The sequence below is a fragment of the Puma concolor genome, chromosome A1 (genome assembly GCF_028749965.1).
Source record: "Puma concolor isolate L17-30 chromosome A1, mPumCon1.1.hap2, whole genome shotgun sequence".
NCBI lineage: Eukaryota > Metazoa > Chordata > Mammalia > Carnivora > Felidae > Puma > Puma concolor.
Window position 1 is genome coordinate 110,156,413 of NC_141667.1, and position 12,736 is coordinate 110,169,148.

Here is a 12,736-nt window from a genome sequence, read left to right on the forward strand (position 1 = left end):
ACTTTATAGTTTCTTACGTAGAAAAAGGATTCCCAATTATAATTAAGTTTGCAGTCAGTACAATTTGCCATTTTCCCTACAGTTGGCCCTTATTGGTGGTCTTTTGACCAAAGAACTTTCTGGGTGAATTGATAATTGATAATATCCTACTAAGTGTCTCTTAGTTTGAATGCTTATTGCTACGTTATGTCTCCTAGGAAAATAGGGAACAGAAATTATAGGGATCATGCAGACAAAATTCAGCTTGAATGTTGAATGAGAAGCTTTTTCATAGAAGCATAAGCTCAATTGCCCAAGATGTTCTCTTTAGAGTCAGGCTATGCCACAAGCAGAAATAAATCTCTGAATGTGACTGAAGCCCCTAGAGAAGTTACTGTGATAAGTTGCTATCGACTAATGTTAAAATTTTACATACAAATATTCCCAGTTAATACAACTGGTGCTTTTTTAGGCTGGCTGGCTACTCATTGCCTCTTTTTATTGACATTCATGTGGTCCATTACTAAAGTGACGTTATTATTAGAAAGTGTTTTAAACTTCAATTTGATTCCTATTCAATTCCTCTCAACCACTTCAAACACCATGTTAGAATATTTGGTCAATACATTTCCAAGGCAGACCCAAGACATACTTAATTACCCAATGAGTTGAGTATGCATCCAACCATAAAAAGCGCTTTTTTTTTTTAAGATGGAGAAACACCATGGACAGATATAACAAGTATATTTCGACAGTCATTGTCATTGGTGATCCAATGAAACTGGTCATAAAAAGAGTGAATCTGCAAGAAATGGCAACTAATCAAGAGGAACAGTATGAAAGGCATGAGAAAATAATCTTTAAAAATTAAAAGAGATATGTGTTCTTGTCATATAGTATTAAAAAAGTTATTGAAAGATGTGACCCACCCATTTCAGTAGGGACACTATCAGTAATGGAACCAGTAACTATACTAGATCACACATACTTTGGGAAAGGGATCCAGGATTTGAACTCAAATATGTCTGAGTCCAGATACAGTTCTTTTCCACTGTACAATCCTACCTATTTTGAAAATAGGATGGAAAGTTTTCATTATTCAAAGTCTCTGGGAAATTTGCTCAGAGTCCAATTAATATTATCCTATTATATTATACACATTCATTCAATGAAGAGTTTTTGGTCAACCTGTTGTATGCAGAAGATGCACGAGTCAACTAGCGAAGATATTCAAGAAATTTTGTTGAAAAGATAGATGTTTTCTTGGCTTCCTCTTAGTCGTCTTTATAGGGCCATGAGGTACCTTCAATATCTTTCATCCATTGTGCCTTAGGCCTTACAATTTTTTTTATATTAAACCAGTAGTCCTTTAAGATTCTTGAACTCTACTTACAAACACTTCTGATTGCCTCTCTAGCAAACCTTTTAATGTATACACATCTTCTAATATGCTTCATTTCCTACTTTTTTATGCTCTCATTTCAATTTCTGATTTCCTATCTGCACTGCTGCCTAAGGGACACTGGAAAAAAAAAAAAAAAACAAACCTTTAATTTCCAAAAGCTAACCCTCAACTAATTGTTCCATCTGTGCCAGTATCTCCTCAGAAAATTCCAGTGGTGCTGAATTTTTCTGCTAATGGCAGTTCTCCTCTCTCCTGGGGAGAGCCTCCATAAAATAACCTAGTTGACCAGGGGAACAATATTGTGCCAATTGTTTTGGTTACCTGTTTTTCTCCATCTGAATTCAAGTTTTAAAAGGTAATGAGGATCAGAGTGTGCAACTATTACATCCACAGTGAATAGAGTGATGACAGCTCTCATTCTAATTTAAATATACGCTTCATTTGAGAAGCCTCTGATTCAGTGACAGATAATTACAAATCATTAAATAATAGATGAGACATGCGCTTCCTATTTCTTCACTAAATATTTGATCACCAATAAGCAGAAGGTTGAGTTTCACCTGTTCTTCCAAAGAGTACAATATAACATCTAATTAACCTAACAAATTATATGGCAATTCATAAAATCAACAATAACTACTTTTAGCTTGAACACAGTTTTCCCCAGGATGCTTTTCAAGAAGGAAATACCATGGCTTAACAAGTACACCTTATCTTGATATATCAACATTTTATTTTCTATAAACCATAAGGTTAAACCATACGAAATTACTCAAATGTGATTGTTTTCACCTACAAAAATGGCCATTCCATATAATCCAAATTTATGGCACCAGAATGTGCTGATATGTAACCATTTGAAACATAGAAAATATCAACTTTATATGGTTCAACCTAATCAACAAAAGCCAACTGTCATTATCATTTGCAAAATGCCATTTCCTAGGCTAAGCAATTTTTGTGGATTGTTGCATTTAATTCTCACAACAATCCCAAAACACACAGAACACACGAAGGAATGCCACATAAAAATGGAGAGGCAGACTGGAATTATGCAGCCACAGGCCAAGGAAACCCAGGACTGCTGGCAACTTCAGAAGCTAAGACAGGTATGGATCAGATACTCCCTTGGAAGCCCCAGGTGGAACCAACTGGTGACATCTTCATTTCAGACTTATATCCTCTAGAACAATGAAAGAATAATTTTGTATTGCCTTTAATCCATCCAGTTTATGATAACTTTCTGTGGCAGCTCTAGAAAACTAATGCAGAGAGACGACTGTACTATCAGCCATTGAGTAGGTGGTAAAGACAGGAATTCAATGCCAGCAGACACACCCCAGAGCTCATACTGTAACTTACAATGAGGTACAGTCTCCACAGTCACGTCATCTCATTTTATTTTTATCATATTCTATTAGATAGGCATTAAGGGTTGTATTTTATAAATTGGGAAGCTGAGACTCAGAAAATGAGGCAATTTGCTAGCCAGTAGCAAGATCAGGATTTGAACCCACATGAAATAATTTCGGTGCACTTTCCACAAAAACCCGACCCACATTTAGTGATAATCCCCACATAGCTATATTTAGAAAGAAGGCATTTCAATTGAGTGTTGATTTCTCAAGTAGTTTCTGAAATATGTATTGCATTCCCTGGGGAAGATTTGAGAACTGAGTCAGAGGCTTAGCCATTATCCACCACCTGTGGAAATTTTACTCAGTAGCCTAAATTTATGAGAATTTTTCCATTATTCATTCATGGGGATAAATCCAAAGACTGTATTCCGTACAACTACTACAACTGCAACTATTACTCCATTAAAAATTTACTGTTTGTCTTTCAGAACTCCTTAAACATCACCCATAGTAGCCAATGGTCTCAAAGAACACAAGAACTTTGTAATTTTCAGTTTGGCTAGAGACTGTTCTCTTCAATAGTTCCACAGAGTACAATGAAGTTAAAATTAGAAGAGATTTGGCTAAGTGCTGATAATAAAAGTGTAGAAGACCATATTATTGTTCAGTAAATAGACTCATACATACACACACACGAATTCTACAGAAAAATTACATATTCCCACCCATATTGAGGTAGGGCTTAGCTATGTGATTTTCATTGGCCCATGAAACTTTTAGTGGATTTGTCATAGGCAAAGCCTTAGAATCTGCGAGCTGGGCTTGCCCCCTGTGTCCCTGCTACTGCCAAGGAAAGAACATGCCTAGAGTCACCCAATGATTCCAGAAGAATGAGCAACAAGTGAAGCTCAGGCATGCCTAGCTTAGATCATCTGAGCCTTAGGCAATCTGCAGATGCAAAAGGAAGAAATATAAGGTTATTACTGTATGCCAGAGATATTTTTGTGGTTGATAACTATACTGCATTATTATGGTAATAGCGACTTAACATAATACACAAATTTTTAATATTATCATTCTTTAGGGAACTATGTTCTATTAAAAAAGAAATTCTCTAGTCTTCTGAAACTGTTCTTTCCTCCTGCCTCTGAATAACCTTGAGCAACTAAGCCTGTCTTCCAAACGCTTGCATGTTTTTATTTTATTTCTCAATTGTCTGAAAGGCAACATTACAAGACATAAATCCATTGAGAAGAAGGAGGAAAATCCATTTCAAAATCACTTCAAAATACCAGAAGAGGAGCTCCTAAAAAGGTAAGGTCCAGGTTCAGGATATAATAATGAGGGTACTGATCATTTTGCATGGACTTTCCACAAATCACTAATCTTTCAACTGCTTATTATTTAAGACAAATATCATTATGTAAATTATATGCTTCAGGATTAGTTTTCATTTATTAGATAATAAAGTGCAATTACTTACCTCATGCAATCTAAATTATTCCTGCTGCTTTGCCTATAAGGGAAACTCTCAAATTCATGAATTCCACCTTTATGCTTAGAAGTTAATTAACCAGATTTTGCTTACTATTGCTAAACTGTCTTTATCCACATGTTTTACTTTAAAAAAAAGTGAAAAATTGTAGACCACTCAGAAGTCTGTTTCTTGCATAAAAGTAATCTTTAAAAAAAAAAAGCAGGGGCGTGTCTGGGTGGCTCAGTCAGGTAAGCATTGGACTCTTGATTTTGATTCAGGTAACAGTTCATGAAATGGAGCCCCACGTCAAGTGCTCTGTGCTGACAGTGCAAAGTCTGCTTGGGATTCTCTATCTCCCTCTCTCTCTGCCCCTCCCTTGCTTGTGCTTGCTTGCTCTCTTTCTCTCTCTCTCTCTCTCTCTCTCTCTCTCTCTCTCTGTCTCAAAAATTAAGAAACTTAAAAAAAACTAAACTTTTATAAAATGGTAATTCTTAGGCAGAAATTCTAAGTTTTCATGTCTCTGTTTTTTTTCTTCAAATTTCCCAACAGCTAAACACTTATTAATGGCAGTCTTGGAGATAACTTCCAATTATTAAAACATACATTCATACAATATTGGTACACAGGCAACAGATTAAGTACCAACAAAAAAGAGATTGTTATATGATGGGAGTGAGGATGCATTTATCATAGAGCACTCACTCTAAAAACACTTAACAAATTACTTAGGGGAGATGGTTTCTCAGGACTCACACTTATTCAGAGGAGTGGGGAAAGTGTCATATTTGAAGTATGATTAATCTAACAAGAACAATTACAACAAAAGCCACTTTACCCATCCCCAGATCAGAATACCATGGTAATATAAATTATACTCAAATATACTTGAAAAAAATACAATGCTTTTCAAACTATTTCTACAAAATGCATGTTATGGGTGTGACCAAAAGACATTTCCTTTGTCCCAACAAGTTTGAAAGCAAAGGAGCAGAAATGTGTTCTCTGCAAAGAAGCGGAAGAAATTAATTGTGTTCTTTGATGAGTTACTGTTTCTTCTTTCCCTGGACATTTATGATCAGTAGACTACTTCTCCAATCAGTAAAACAACCTCATAGACAGGAAAAGAATGACGTTTAACTGGGAAGAGTGGGGAGAGCCCAGAGTCAGGCACCAAGATCATGGTTTGATGATGGCCCTTGCCCTGCTCTGATGTTTGTGCTGGGGAAGTCATTTAAGATCCAGGGAGGGCTGGGTGAAATGTTCTCCCTACAGAGCACTCGGTAGGTGGAAGTTGTCCCTTATAGTGGCCATGTATGTAGCTTAAATAATACCCCAGAAGGAAGGATCATGACTTAATATATCTAATACTTCTGTGCTCTGTGGAACTTTGTTTCCCTCAAGCAATACAAGGAAGGATTGTCCATAATGAATATTCAAAACAGGGAGTTCCTGTAGTAGGGTTCCTGGGTAGCTCAGTCTGTTAAGTGTATGATTTTTGATGTCAGATCAGTTCATGGTCTCACGGTTCCTGGGATCAAGCCCTGTGTCCATGCTCAGCACGGAGCCTGCTTAAGATTCTCATTCATTCATTCATTCATTCATTCATTCAATCATTCTCTCTCTCTCTCTGTCTCTGTCTCCGTTCTCTGCCCTTTCCCTGCTCGTGCACGATAAACATTTAAAAAATAAAAATGAAAAAAATAAAACTGATTTGTAGCACCCCACCCTCCCCCAGAAAAGCCTGAACCAGATGTTCTCAAACTTTGGTGCATATCATTCTGGCTTTACTTATTAAAAATATATAACCCCAGGAGCTCCTGGGTGGCTCAGTCGGTTAACCACCCAACTTCAGCTCAGGTCATGATCTTGCGGTTTGTAGGTTCCTGGCGTCTGGCTCTGTGCTGACAGCCCTGAGCCTGGAGCCTGCTTTGGATTCTGTGTCTCCCTCTCTCTGCCCTTCCCCTACTCACATTGTCTCTGTCTCTCAAAAATGAATAAATGTTAAAAAAAAATTTAAATATATACCCCCAAAACTTATACTCTAAGAATCCTTATTCACTGTGGTCTAGGGAGGACCCAAGAAGCTGCATTTTTAAAAATTACTCCAAATAACTTGGAGATAGGTAGTGTGTGAATCACCTTCACACCCATACCCCCATATAGTATCCTTCAGCCAAGAAAGTAAATAATAAAATTTGGGGCACCTGGGTGGCTCAGTCGTTTGGTCGTCTGACTTTGGCTCAGGTCCTGATCTCCCAGTTCATAGGTTCGAGCCCTGCACTGGGCTCTGTGCTGACAGCTCAGAGCCTGCTTCCAATTCTGTGTCTCCTTCTCTCTCTCACTCTCCCCTGCTCATGTTCTGTGTCTCTCTCAAAAATAAATACACATTAAAAAAAAGTAAATAATAAAATTTTGAAAAAGTTTATCATTATCATTATCACAGATCATTTTTTTCTTACCTATATTTTCTACATCAGTGCATATTAGTCATGTAATGGAATCGTCAGTCACAAAGGATTTTGAAGGAAAAGAAATTGTCTTGAAATCATATGGAAGATCCCATCCTGTTTAGAAAGCACATTCATATGCAACACTGTGGCAATGAGTAGCTGAGGGTTTTCCCCAAGATTCAGGACAACCTAACTCAGTTCTAGTCTTAAAGAGATGAGAAAACAGTATTTAGCAATGAAAAAGCAGCAATGAAATAAAACAAGAGAGGAAGACAGCAGAGGAGGATTAAGAAAAAGACAAAGTGCCATTACTATTGTCATTAAATGAATTTCAATTTTTCTCCACTTTCACTTTTCTTTTTAAAAATTCCCTTTTCCATTTTTCATCCCCTCCCTACTTCCCCTTTCTCTTTTATGTCCTTCTTAGATACCAGTAAGCAGTTTAAGAAACCTGAATCCAAAGAGAAAAATTATACCTTCTGAATTCTGTTTTGCTCCACCTCTTGACCCAACTCTCCCAGACCAGCTATTTTTTAACAGACCATTTGTCTCCTATGGAAAAAACTATACTGCTTTTACTTATCTACCAGAACTCCACCAAAATATATATATATATATAGAATAGTTCTGTGCAGTGTTTTTTTTTCCTCCTTCACTGCTAGCTACTATGTGGCAGAGCCCAGCAGGAGTAAATTGTGGCCAGCCATTATATGGAAAGGGGCCACTTAACATTCCAGGGAAGCAGTGTCATAACCTCCATTGTCACTGGGGGCTCATCTAAATCTGGAAGACTTCTTTTAACTTCCATCTTTGAAGAAGGAGGAGGAGGAGGAGAAGGAAGAGGGGAAGGGGAGTGTGTGGGAGGAGAAAGAGGTAGAAGAGGCAATTGAAAAAAAAAATAAAGCAATACTGTGGATGAATTACATATATTTTATTAAATAACTAAATTTAAATATGCACATAGCAAAGAATAACATGTAGCAGGCAAGTCTAATGTCCTCTGTTGCCAATATCCCCTCATAAGAACATTGGTAAAAGCCTACATGTTTGGTGGCTTCTACATGTATCAGTCCATGCTGGATTGGTCTCTGCCATAGATCAGAACTAATACATACACTGTAAAAATTTGTCTTACTCTGTCCACAATTATTCAAAGATCAGTCTACAAAGACAGAGCTTTTATTAATTTGAAAAACCACAGGTTCATACAAAATCTGTAAGTGCAACTTCTCATTTTTACAAAGAGGTCTGCTGTAACCACTTGTGAATAACCTGGGTTTCATGTCCACAAACTTTTTCTCCTCTACTCTTGAAGGACTTTTATAGACTGCCATGACTTTTCTTGGTAGAAAAGTAGAAAGGTAGAAGGAAAGAAAGAAAGCAAGAAAGCAAGAAAGAAAGAAAGAAAAAGGAAAGAGGAAGGAAGAAAGAAAAAGAAAGGAAGGAAGGAAGGAAGGAAGGAAGGAAGGAAGGAAGGAAGGAAGGAGAAAAAAAGAGAAAAGTATAACATAGGATGAATGCTACTTGAAAAATGATTTCTTAAAAAAATTTGTAAGTAAAAAACTGACTTTCTTGTACTCTGAAGTCATTTAGCATGTTGTACTATAAAATTATCTGCATCTTTATTGCAGTGACTATCACTAGGAGAAAAGACTGCTTATTAATTCTTTTGAAATTTTGCTACTTGTATTAGTTTGGGTTCCAAAAGGTGGAAGAGCTTGAGCCTAGAGCTTGTGAGCAGAGAGTTTATTTTAGGAATAGGAGTTAGGACTGGGAATTAGGAAGGAGGAAAAGTCAATACAAACCTGACTTTTTAAGCTAGTCACTACTATGGACAATTGGAAAGCCATCGCATTGGAGACCCTCTAAAGAGTTTTGTGAAATGAGCTTCATAACTTTGTCAAGAGACAAAGGAAGAGAGTATCTGCTAGTTTTTGTCCCTCATTAGTAAAGGGTTTCTTTTTTGAAGTGGAAAGATTGAGAATAGGAACTCAGTTGTCTTTAAGATAATGACAATGATAACAGTGATAAAGATCATGACTATGGTGTCCAACATCCCCCGCTCAACTGTTTTTCAGGCATTGTGCAAAGCAATTACCCACATTTTCTCATTTGGGTCCTCATGATGATTATTTTTATGTGTCAACTTAACTGGGCCATGGGACACCCATACATTTGGCCAAACCTAATTCTATGAATATCTATGAGAGTGTTTTTGCATCAGATTAGCACTTGAATTGGTAGATGAGTAAGAGAGATTACCTTCCCTAATGTGGGTGAACCTTGTCCAATCAATTAAAGACCCAAATGGAAAAATGAGTAAGAGGAAACTTCTTACTGACTGCTTTGACCTGGAACAGTACTCTTTTCTAGCCTTGAGTCTCAAACTGAAACATCAGTTCTTCTTGAGTCTTAAGCCTGTCAATTTTTGGATTGGAACTACACATTGATTCTCTTGGGTCTCCTGCTTGCTGACTGCAGTTGGGAATTCTCAGCCTTCATAACTGCATAAGCCAATTCCTTAAAATAAATCAAGCAATTTCTAGCCCTCACTCTATATAGGTGTATGTATACAAACATACACAGACAAACACACACACACACACACAACACATCCTATTGCTTCTGTTTCTCTTGAATAGTATTTATGTCAATGCTAGGAAATTAGCAATATAATCCCCATTTTGCATAAGAGAAAACTGAAGCACAGTTTTGAGTAGAAGATCCCACTGAGATTATACCACAAACAGTGCTCTCAGTTGCCCCAGTTTAGGGGCCACCCAACTAATGCTATGCACATTATAATTAGAAAAGGCTAGAAAAAGAAATAACCAGAAAATAGAGGCAGGACAACACAATGCCTCTATCTGCCTTGACAGATGTTATGGAAGGAAAGATATGTGATACACAAAGAAATCTGCCCACTAAAGATGGGAACTCTGGTTGTCTTCAGTTAAAAATAAAGGTGATTTTACTGAACCTGGGAGGTCAAGGATGGGGTAGAGCAGATTTAAGACCTTCCCTATGGCATAAACACAGTCAATATAAATAAACAAGCATATTCATAAATCTTCAACTTATTTTACCACTGACTATTGCTGCATAGGAAAAATTCCCAGGCCTGGGAGATGACAGAGTACATCTTCCTGATGTATTTGTAGATTGTCTTAGATTATAACATGTGGATGAACTCTCTGTGCTATTTTTCTTCCCAGCCCTTTGACGACACCTTGGTCAAGACTACCCAAGTCATTAGGAGAAATAATGTAAGTCAACAACGACAATAACATTATGCCCAGAATCAGAAAGAAAGTTCCTCTGGATAAACCAAGAATTCTATCTTCTGAGGCAGATTATAGGAATTACAATTGCCTACTGTTCCGAAATGAAGCCTTTTAGTTTCTTAACTAAAATAATTTGACTGTCAGAACCACTAAAATAGTGATTTGACATTTTAGAAATTCTGGACTATGCTTAGCACGACTCTCAATATTCTGAGAAAAAAAGAAACAGTCATCACATCAATCCTCAGAGGGAAATAAATAATAGAAGTGATTTTTTTAATTACAAAGTTAAGGTAAATTATCAATGGTATATCTTCATTAACATGTAATTTTTAAAAGGTACACATACGTGGCATGCTTACGGAGCTTGGAATTTCAAAAACAGGTTTTTCTACTCTAGCATTTACCATGGTTGACAGTAGAATCTTGCAAGGTATGATTGAATAGTGTTTGATAAAACTGGAACTCCCCAAATTATTTCTGTGGGACTCGCAAGCCGCGTATCTAAGACATCACTATGCTAGTATGCTAGATTTATAGAATGGCTTAGTAAAAATATTCTCATCTCTACTCACGCATAATAGAAAGTAAGGAAAGGGAAGGGTATAGTCAGAGAGAAGCTTCCAGTCAAACCCATTTCCATCATGTGATACACTGAACTTCTGGAAATAGGAGATTCTCCATCAAAAATACCTTAAGTGCGATAAATCAAAGATGAAAAGAAGGTCTGATTTAAAATATGAGAACCAGAAAACTAATAAATGTTTACATTATGGGGAGAAAAAGAAATGGCATCAAGATGGAGAGTATGCAACACAAAGAAGAAAGACAAAAATGGAGACAGAGACACAGAGAGTGAGAGAAACTAGGAGAGACACAGAGAGACAGAGAGATTGATCTTGTGCTCCAGGCACAGAGAAGGTAGGGAGAGAAGGAGGAAAACTAAACTGACCGTGTTTTTCTCCAGATTCCATTTGACAGCCTAAATTCCTAAGGCAGCGTACATTTCCTTCAGGTCTGTGACCTCATTTTGAGGCTTTCCAGAAGGCATCTTCTTAATATAAGCACTTCAAAATAGAATTTCCAAACCAGCCCAGTTCCCAGGTAAGCAGAAACGTTTTCATTAGCAGAGGACTGAATGGAAGTAGACTGCAGCTCAGCCAGCTGATCTTATTGTCAGAGAGCTCTGCTCCTGACCCAACGTGCCCATAACAACAACAAAAAAGACTCTGATCTCATCCCCTTTTTAAATGTTGAGTGGCCTGATTTGAGTGCACTGAGGAGACAAGAAGTACATTTCACTTCTCAAAAGAATATCTGGACACAAATGAATATAGAAAATGCAAAAACAAGAGACCTAAACTTAGTCAAATTTTATCTCAGTTTTTTCCAAATGGAGAAGTGTCCAAATTATCCCAAAATGATGGCTTAGCTTAGCAGAGCAGAAAGTAACCAAAAGTAATGGAAAATAACTTGAACTGTACCACCCATATCCTTGTGCCAAATACCCAGCATACCCACGGTAGCACCAAAATGCCAATAACTGGGGTCATTCCTCAAGGTGAAGGCATTTTTTATCTATAGACTCCTATTAGAATAAACAGGACATGTGGGAAGGATAAAAAAAATGTGCACCTTAGTTTGTATTCTGCTGTAATAGTGTTTCCATATTGAATTCATCACAAAAATTTATCTTTGAAAGACTTTACAATCTAATGAGCATTGTGAATTGTTAAGATGATAAAATGGTATACAGGATTGTCCAAATTTATTTTTCAAAAAATTGGTTTTTTTTAATCCTCCTAAGCTGTATCTACTAAAATCTGGAGGAACATTAGCAGTACAGTTTGGGAAAGGATAGGTTACCAGATAAACTCTTACCTAATTAGGTAAATTCTTACCTAATTATAGAAAACAGGGTCCTGGGAGTGCAAGACAGAGAATATGTAAGTTTAAATGGGAGTTAGGCAAAAAGGAATGAACTGGAACATGGACACAGCCAGGAGCAGATCCAGCAAGGGCCCTGGCGTGAAGTCTTGGGGAGATAGAGGATGCGTGTAACCACCAATGAAATGGCAAGTGTGAGTAAGTTCTGGGCACATTCCAGAGGCAGCCAGCAGGAGTAAGAAAAACCCAAGACTAATTTTATCTGTTGCACAGTTTAGCATGAGCTGGCACTATTCTTCCAGGAGACGAAGCACAGCATGAACAAATAATATTTAGTGGACTTATTAGCTCAGTATTTTTAGCCAACCACACTGGTTTTATCAGGAACCCAAGCAATATAAAAAGTTACATATTTTTTATCTCTCAATTTGTTTGCAGGGTAGTCTTTGTTAGATAAGAAATGGAGCAGGAGGGGGGGCACCTGAGTGGTTCAGTCTTTTGGGCTTTCAACTTCAGCTCAGGTCATGATGTCACAGTCTGTGAGTTCGAGCCCCACGTTAGGCTCTGTGCTGACAGCTCAGAGCCTGGAGCCTACTTCCGATTCTGTGTCTGCCTCTCTCTCTGCCCCTCCCCTGCTCACGCTCTGTCTCTGTCTCAAAAATAAATTAAAAAAAAAATTAAAAAGTTGAGCAGGAGTATTGTTGGACTGTCTTCAGAAAGATGAGGAATGAGGCCCCTCACTGCAATCCTGGTTATCACCTTCGGAATGCACCTACATCTTTAACAGTTCAGAGTCCTGGGTCCTGCTTTCCCCAATAATTCTAACCCAGTTAAAGCCTTGTCCTATAAATGTAACTGGTGAATTTATGTATATTTGTAAGTATATTTTTTAATAT

At 37.4% G+C, this 12,736-nt stretch overlaps 1 protein-coding gene across 1 annotated transcript in view; it reads right to left on the reverse strand.

Moving 5' to 3' along the window:
- LOC147584359 (uncharacterized) overlaps positions 1-12,736 on the reverse strand; it is a 150,751-nt gene that overhangs the window by 94,282 nt on the left and 43,733 nt on the right. The window lies entirely within an intron of this gene.